At 42.6% G+C, this 7,975-nt stretch overlaps 1 protein-coding gene across 1 annotated transcript in view; it reads right to left on the minus strand.

The window, feature by feature from the left end:
• The window catches only part of CCBE1 (collagen and calcium binding EGF domains 1), a 92,206-nt gene that overhangs the window by 83,123 nt on the left and 1,108 nt on the right, over positions 1–7,975 (minus strand). The window lies entirely within an intron of this gene.

Raw genomic sequence — 7,975 nt, forward strand, 5'->3', positions numbered from 1 at the left:
CCCTTTACATATTCAGATAATACCTTTGATTTTGCCTCTTTTGCTCACTTAAAACACCATGTATGCACTGCCTTAGCTCCCAGCCTATTTGAAAAGGAAGGAGGAAAAATGCTGTTTGATGTGTGCATACTACTGAATAGCTGCTCATCTTAATACAGGGAATATACACTGAGTGTTTCACCTTATTTACATCCAGTACAGATCACCAATTTAAATGGCTGTGGTTAGAACTGAAGTTTAAAACAAAACAAAAATCAGAAGTACATGCTTTTAATAGCTGGATGTAAGCTAAATGTTTTATGGACTTGTACTTCATTTTTTTTGAACCAGAATCAACAACGAAATCAACACATGATGGAAAACACTCTTTAAGCAAGAAGGATTTTCCAAACACAGCTGAACTCTGGGACTACTGTCTGCAGCTGAAACTATTTTTCTCTTCAATTGTTGACCAGAGCTACCCTCAAGGAGATTCAGATGGATTGCTTTTTTCTCCTAGCCCAAAAAGAAACTGAGTCAGCACTGTATGGATTCAGCTTTCCATTGTTTTTGAGTATAATTGGAACAACACAGAAGAAAAAGCAAAGTATACCAGCAGAATGACATTTGCTACTGTTAGTTTACAAAAGAAGCCACCATCAGCTTAAAAACTGAAACCAAGTAACAGAAAAAGGATTCTAAGAAGAATTGTGGGGCAGCATTTTTACTGTAAATCAAATGCCAGCTCTGTTTACTTGGATATAGGCACAAGACTCTGCCTCTTAGTAAGTGTGAATTTAGAGACAGGAGTGACCCAGGGGACAGAAGCGATGCAATGGGAGGGTACCAGCACAAGTCTTCTCCCTGTCCCCAGTTTAGCACAAACCAAACCCACTCCAATCCCTCCAGCCCATCTGCTCCCCATGCAGTGATAGGGATACCAAACACCCAGCAATGATTCACACATCAAGAGAAAAGTAATCTCAGGACTCAGGGCACCTCAGTGGAGACAAAAACGAAAGATTAAACTCAAGGATAGAAGAATTCAACACAGCATCAACCAAAAATGAAAATAAAACAAGAAAAAAATAACACACATTCCTTCAGCATTGCACAAGAGCAATCTGAAACGTGATATACCCAGGTAACGTTTCTGTGCACATCTGCAAATCAGCAGTATGGGTGACGCAAGGTATCGTGCACACATCTGCTTTGTGTGATCTTGTTGCACAGCAACTGCTCTCTGAACATGCAATGTCACTATGCCAGGGAGGCTCAGCTAACAGCACGAGATAACTTGTCCCCTGCACGCTCCTCCTGTTGGGCAGTGGCTTTCTCAGCAGTCTATGGACAATCCCATCCCATCTGGGCTGCCTGGCAAGTTTTACGTGTATCTCTGAATATCTAAACATTTTGTGTTCAACTACTGCTCATTGCGCCGTGGTACCATAGCGAGGGAAGGCAACCTGAGCCAATGGGCAGTTAAACATCTGCACACATCGTGTTCCTCAGCCCTCCTGCAGACCTGCATGCCACAGGAGGGGACAGATTTCCCAAGCCAAGGCAGCAGAAGAGCTGAGAGGCGGTCGGAGGAAGCAGCCGTGGCTCTGCAGCCTCACTCCAAGCAGTCGGGAGAAATGGCATTTCCCCAGGGTGCGTGTGTGTGTTTTCGTTTGCTTTCAGCCGATGCTTTGTTTGTCTGGGTTCTACTTAAGCAGATGAAGTCTGGAAGTGTTTAAATTATACTTCTTTGGGACGCAATTGCCTCCCATCACACACATATCTGTTGCAGCGAGCTGGAATTTCTCTCTTCTCTTTACCTTTTATCTCGTTTCCTGTCTGTTCCAAGCCCCTGTTTTTACTGTTTTCCCTTTCTCTCCTTGTTGCTCCATGCCTTCATCCCTCAATCCCTCCCCTTTCTGCTCCATCCCTCCTGATGCAGAGCAATCCCTCTCCGGGGGTCTCTGCACCCACACCATCCTGCTGCCAGCAAGAATGGCAAAGCAGCCTGACCTTAGGGAGCATACACAATGCTTAGGATAATTACCAAAGTCATATTCCCTTTGGCTGCCTATTTTTATTACATATTTTGTATCAACCACGGGAGGCCCTGGGGCTACTATTTTGTTTGTCTGGAGCCTCTGTGCTAGACGCCATGCCCGGGAAAGTCAGTTCATATTTAACCCTATATTCAGCAGATGAAAACCATAATGCAGCACACCTGGTTCTCATTTTTGATCAAGCCACCAAGGAGGGCACTTATCACACAGCTCTCTCTTGTCAGTTTTAAACTTTTCCTGACTGCTTTGATGTGAACATCAAAAACTTCCGGACTACACGAACAGCTAGCTGCCAGACCTCATCCTTTAATTGTAGCAATTTCTACCTTAGTGCAGCACTCTCCATCATTATGCAGTGTTCTGAAGGACCATTAGTTATATTGGCTCATTTGGGAGTGAACCGTCTGCTCTGAGGAGACACTGGCTGGTAAATGCCCAGCACCCATGTGTTTTGCTGCTGCAAACTGTCTCTAATTCACCAAAATTTGGGAAGAGTTAAGTTCCCTGGGGCCTAAAGGAGGAGTGACCACGAAATTCATGGCCACCTAACTGCTGTAGCCTGCAGACAGGAGCACATCTGTGGTGATGCTCTTAAGCAGCTGATACTCACACCAGCTGAGAGCTACCTTGGTGCTCACAGCCAAGGAAATAAAACCAAGCAGAGGGATGACTGCATTCAAAGCTGCAACACCTAGATGTGCTACTTTCTATGCAACAAGGAGAGGAAAATTGTAGGAGAGCAGAGAGAAGTCTCATACAGTCATCGTAGCATGTGATGTTTTGTGCAAAAGCAATGTACCAAATTTTAGTTACTCCTATGTAAAAAAGTCTACCTGTGATGTCAATTTAAGGTAACATTACTTACATATAGATATGTATATAATGGACATAGGAAATTCAATGATAGAATTATTAAGGTTGGAAAAGACCAACAAGATCATCTAATCCAACCATCAACCCACGCCCACCATGCCCACTCACCAAGTCCCTCAGTGCCACATCTCCACGGTTCATGGACACCCCCAGGGACGGTGACCCCACCACCTCCCTGGCAGCCTGTGCCAGTGCCTCACCACTCTTTCTGAGAAGAAATGTTACCTAATATCCAACCTGAACTTCCTTGAATGTTTATATATATATATATATATATGTTTATAATTATATAATATATTATATATATATATATAATTTTTCTATACTTATATATGTTATTTATCCTATGTATATATTATCAAGCACACAAACATATATATATAAAGCAAAAACTTTTAAACTAGGAGAACACTTGGGCTTGTTGCATCTCTTCATGAATAGAACACAGGTGAACTTGGAGGGCAGTGCATGCTGCAGAGACATGCTTGATGCGGAGTTCAAAGCTCTGCACCTGCACATCATGGGCAGTTTCAAAGGATGAGTAAATAATTAATGTAGTAAATTCTGACACTCGTTTTCAATCTGACCACCAGGTACCTTATCTCAGCAGCTCTAACAGGGTACTCTGGCATGTTTCAGACGGAGATGCTACCCTGAGTAGTGCAGGTCATGGCATTTCAGAACTGAACTACGTGCAAAAGAAGAACTCTTAGTTTATGGAAACATAAGGAAACTTGTTTGGCAGCCATGGAATTACAGCTGTTGTGTATGTTTGCTTTTCTGAAACAAAAACAAAAATGAAAATCTTATCCTCTCTTAAATTTTCAGCAAAATTTCGTTACGGAGTGCATTACCCTGAAAGATAACTGGAGATTAAGCAGCGCTTTGCTCTAATCAGATAAATTTCTTGTTTACAGTGTTATATTGTAATGTAAATCAGGGCTCTTTCAGTGCTATTAAAACTAAACTGATGAGCAAAACTTCAGAGGGGAAGCTCAACAGCACCAATCAAAAAAAGAAATCTCTAAAAAGAAAAGTCACGAGATAAGATGACAACATCTCAAGCTTGCTTACTCCATCTGAGAGATTCAGAACTGCATACAGAATTTCCCATTTGGAGGCTCTGCAACATGCTCAGAGAGTATCTGGGAACCAGGAATGCGTGGTCCCCAAGGGCGTATTAGTGAAAGTGCTGCTCTTTGGGAAGCAGCTACACTCCAAAGTACTTGCAATTACTTTTATCTTTTAGGAATGTACAAAATGATGCAGACTATAAAAATAGGAGGCCGCACTAGCAGTATCAGTGTTTAAGAGAGTGAAAAGAAAAGCTTTTCAAGGTCTGCAATTTCTGGCTGGCATCAGGATTGAGTAGGGTATCCATATAGGAGTATTCTCTTCTTCTGTACGTTTATTTTTTTGTGTTTTGTTCCGAAGTGTGGAGCAATCTTTCATGGCAAAATTGAAAACCTGATGTGTAGGGAAGGCCTCTTTAAGACACATTTAACTGCCCACTAAGATGCAGAAGCCAACAATCTACACAGAAACACATTTGCACTGTGTAAGAGACCTTTTGCTTCCAAAACACTACAAAAACTATTGATGAACTTCTGAGCTAAATTTTAAGTCCTGCAGCATGGCAGCATTTGCACATCCAATACTGTCCTCTAATCCTCCAGCAGCATCTCCTCCTTGCTGGTCCTGCAGAAGGACACCAATTGCATGCAGAATTAGAATCACAGAATCATAGAACTACAGAATTGTGTGAGTTGGAAGGGACCCGTAGACATCACCTGGTCCAACTCCCCTGCAATGAACAGGGACACTCACAGCTCCATCGGGTGCTCACAGCCGTTCCAGCCTGGCCTTGAATATAGAATAAGAGAATCCTTTGAGCTGGAACAGATGTTTAAACTACGAGATAATCAGGAACCTGTATCTTTCACTTCTAGCAAAAGAAACAGGACATGGAGAGCACTCACCATGATTTCAGAGAAAGATGGATAATTTTTCTCACCAGATCAATTATCTGCTTAAAAGCATCAGTTTTGTCAACTTGATTTGCAAGTTGAGAGGGGCCTAGACAAGTGGCTTAAGCTTCATAAAAGAAGAAACACCTCTGTCTACCTTGGAAGTGTTCTTCCATGCTACACAGATCCAGGTTGAAATTTCCACCTGTTTGATTTGAGGCAAAGACCATACAAGCATAACGTCCTCTCCCGCTCTGCATGCTGCTTTTGTTAAATCAGACCTTCATCTTTATCCAAAACTTCTGAAAAAGAATAAAACTATTTATCTTAAGTCTATTTACAGCATTATTTAAGTGTCTAGCAGACAACAGGTGACTGACAAATAATTTGCTACCAACAAACATTGTCTGTATATTGTCATGTGGAAACATATTCCCTGCTCTCAATAAATGTAATATTTGGATCTCCTACTGTACAACCGTTAACAAAGTGATCAGGTTTTGATAGTTCTTAAAAAGGAGGTGCATGTAATTAATAAATTGTTGAGTTTCCTGTACTTGGAAACATCACCATCACCATCCCCTTGCAAGAAAACACTCCTAGGATAAAGCAAGGAGACGCCAACTCCACAGATGCTGTTTCTACTCGTGGACATGTCCCTTGGTTATCGTACATGGAACAGACAGAGTCTAAGCCCCTACAGAATCATTAAGGTTGGAAACGACCCCTAAGGCCATCTAGTCCAACCCCAACCCAGCCCCACCATGCCCATGGACCATGTCCCTCAGTGCCACATCTACTCAGTTCTTGATCACCTCCAGGGACAGTGACTCCACCAGCAACCTGGGCAGCCTGTCCCAGCGCATCACCACTCCTTCTGAGAAGAAATGTTTCCTAACACCCACCCCAGCACTGGAGTTTTCACCCAGCATTGGAGTTTTAGAACCACGCCCTGTGCGCCCACCTGAAGGGACCGTGAGTACTGGGTACTTTATGCAAGAGTTTAAATGAGATTTGTGATGAAAAGATGCTGTACAAGCTCCAACTGCTTGTTGCATCTGTTCCTCTGTACTCTTATGAAAATAAATACAAAGAACATCTAAAAAAATACAAATCAATTCAAGCCAAGGGCCAGACTGCACACTTTCAAAAATGAAAAATACATCTAATTATGTACAAGGTTGCTATGACCACAGGGAGAAATGCCAACATATTCTCAGTGTTTGGCCCTGCTTTTGGCTTGGCCCTGCATTTGGCTCATTTATATTCATGAGTAAATCTGGTAAAAGAAATTTTCAAGAAATATTTCTTTTGTGATGAGAAGATGCTATTTTTTACTGAAGTGCTCCACCAAACATGCTGATTTTCATGAAAAAAATCCAACAGGAGAAAAAAAGAAATCGTTTTCAGTCAAGAATTTACGCTTTGGAAAACCAACTTTGCTCAGGAATTTTGACATCCGACTTCAAATGTACTCTTTTTTTACTTAACTTCTTGTACAGCAGATTGTAATGAGCACTGTGTACTGCCTTGTGCCCTGTGGTATGAAATGGAGTTTGGGTCAATTTGATTAATTTGACTTAGGAAATAAATTTGATGTGTATGTTGATAGCAAATAGCTTTAAAAGGCAGAATGTTATCTCCTATCTCTAATAAAATATTGAAATCATGACACGATGCATAATTACTGTTACTGTGAAATAGTGAAAAAAATGTCTAAGAAAACAAAAATAAAAAATCTTAAGATTAAATACCGGAACATCAAAGTTATGTTCTTCAGGAACCTGGAGTGAAAATTTCCTACAGCCAAAGGTGAGTTTCAATTCCAGATGAAGTTTTTGAAATGTTCAGTATTGTGCCCAGAAGCAAAAACAGGATTGTAAGGCCCTTGAAGGTCCAGAAAAATCATAGAATCACAGAGTCATTAAAGCTGGGAAAGACCACTAAGATCATCTAGTCCTACCACCAGTACATCCCCGCCATGCCCACTATGGTGAAGCCCTTTAGGCAGCACTGGTGTGGTCAACGCTTGCACGTTTCCTCTCATCTCACTATCAGCTCCAAGCTCAAAGTATCAATTAACATGAACTTATAACATCCTCCGTGCAATGCTGCTCTGCTGAGCCATGCATCTTCATGTGGGAGATGCTGCCCTGCAAAGGAGGAGAGCCCAAAGACAGGGATGGAGCCCTCCTCACACATCCCCAGTGCTAGACCCTGGATACAGGGCACTATGTGGAAACTGACTTTTGACTTTCTTCCATTCCCCCCCCCATCTGTTTTTTTTTTAGGACGAAGCAGTCCTAGCAGCCACAGACATAGACAAACTTCAGAAACACGAGCCACAACAGCATAGAGTGCAATGCAGTGATTTAGAAATGCTCACCCAGGTCTGTGCTGCCTCGGGATGGTGAATACCGTCTGGGAGTGCAGGGGGGAAGGAAGGGAGGGCTTGGCAGAGCAGAGCCCAAAGGTCAGCAACACCTCAGCGAGGATGAAAGACAGCATGAGCGGACTTGGCAGCTGGACACAGCCCCACTTTCTTTGCACAGGGACCTCAGCAGCCAGTGGACCCTGTGAAGACCTCCTCCAGTGTGCACAAAGCAGCCCCACTTCACTCAGATGGATGTGGGGACATGCAGCAGCAGGGATGCAAGTAGCAGGACATACTCTGTATTTTTGTAGCTCCTGTTCCAGAGCTTCAAACAGCCTCCCCCAGGATGGGGCCCTGGGCAGCCTGATTTGGTGGGGGCAGATACCAGCACCTAAGAGAAGATACCAGGACCCTGGGAAGAAACGAAGGATCTACTTCATTTCTAAGCGCCTTATCACATTTTTGGTATATATAAATGGCTCTGGCATGCACAGGCATACACACACAAGCAGATCACAGTTGACTCCACAAAGCAAAACTTCTCACAAGAAGCAGCCTTCATGGATGAGATGTCTCATCTGTGGGATGGGGCTAATCAGAGGACATCATCAGTAAAGGGATATGTGTGTGCTCATGCTTTGTGTATATTTCTCTGTATTGTCAAGCATTCTGAGACATTTATTATCAATACAACAGCTTTAAAATTATTCTGAAAAGCAGAT

This window comes from Numida meleagris, chromosome Z (assembly GCF_002078875.1).
Source record: "Numida meleagris isolate 19003 breed g44 Domestic line chromosome Z, NumMel1.0, whole genome shotgun sequence".
Classification (NCBI taxonomy): domain Eukaryota; kingdom Metazoa; phylum Chordata; class Aves; order Galliformes; family Numididae; genus Numida; species Numida meleagris.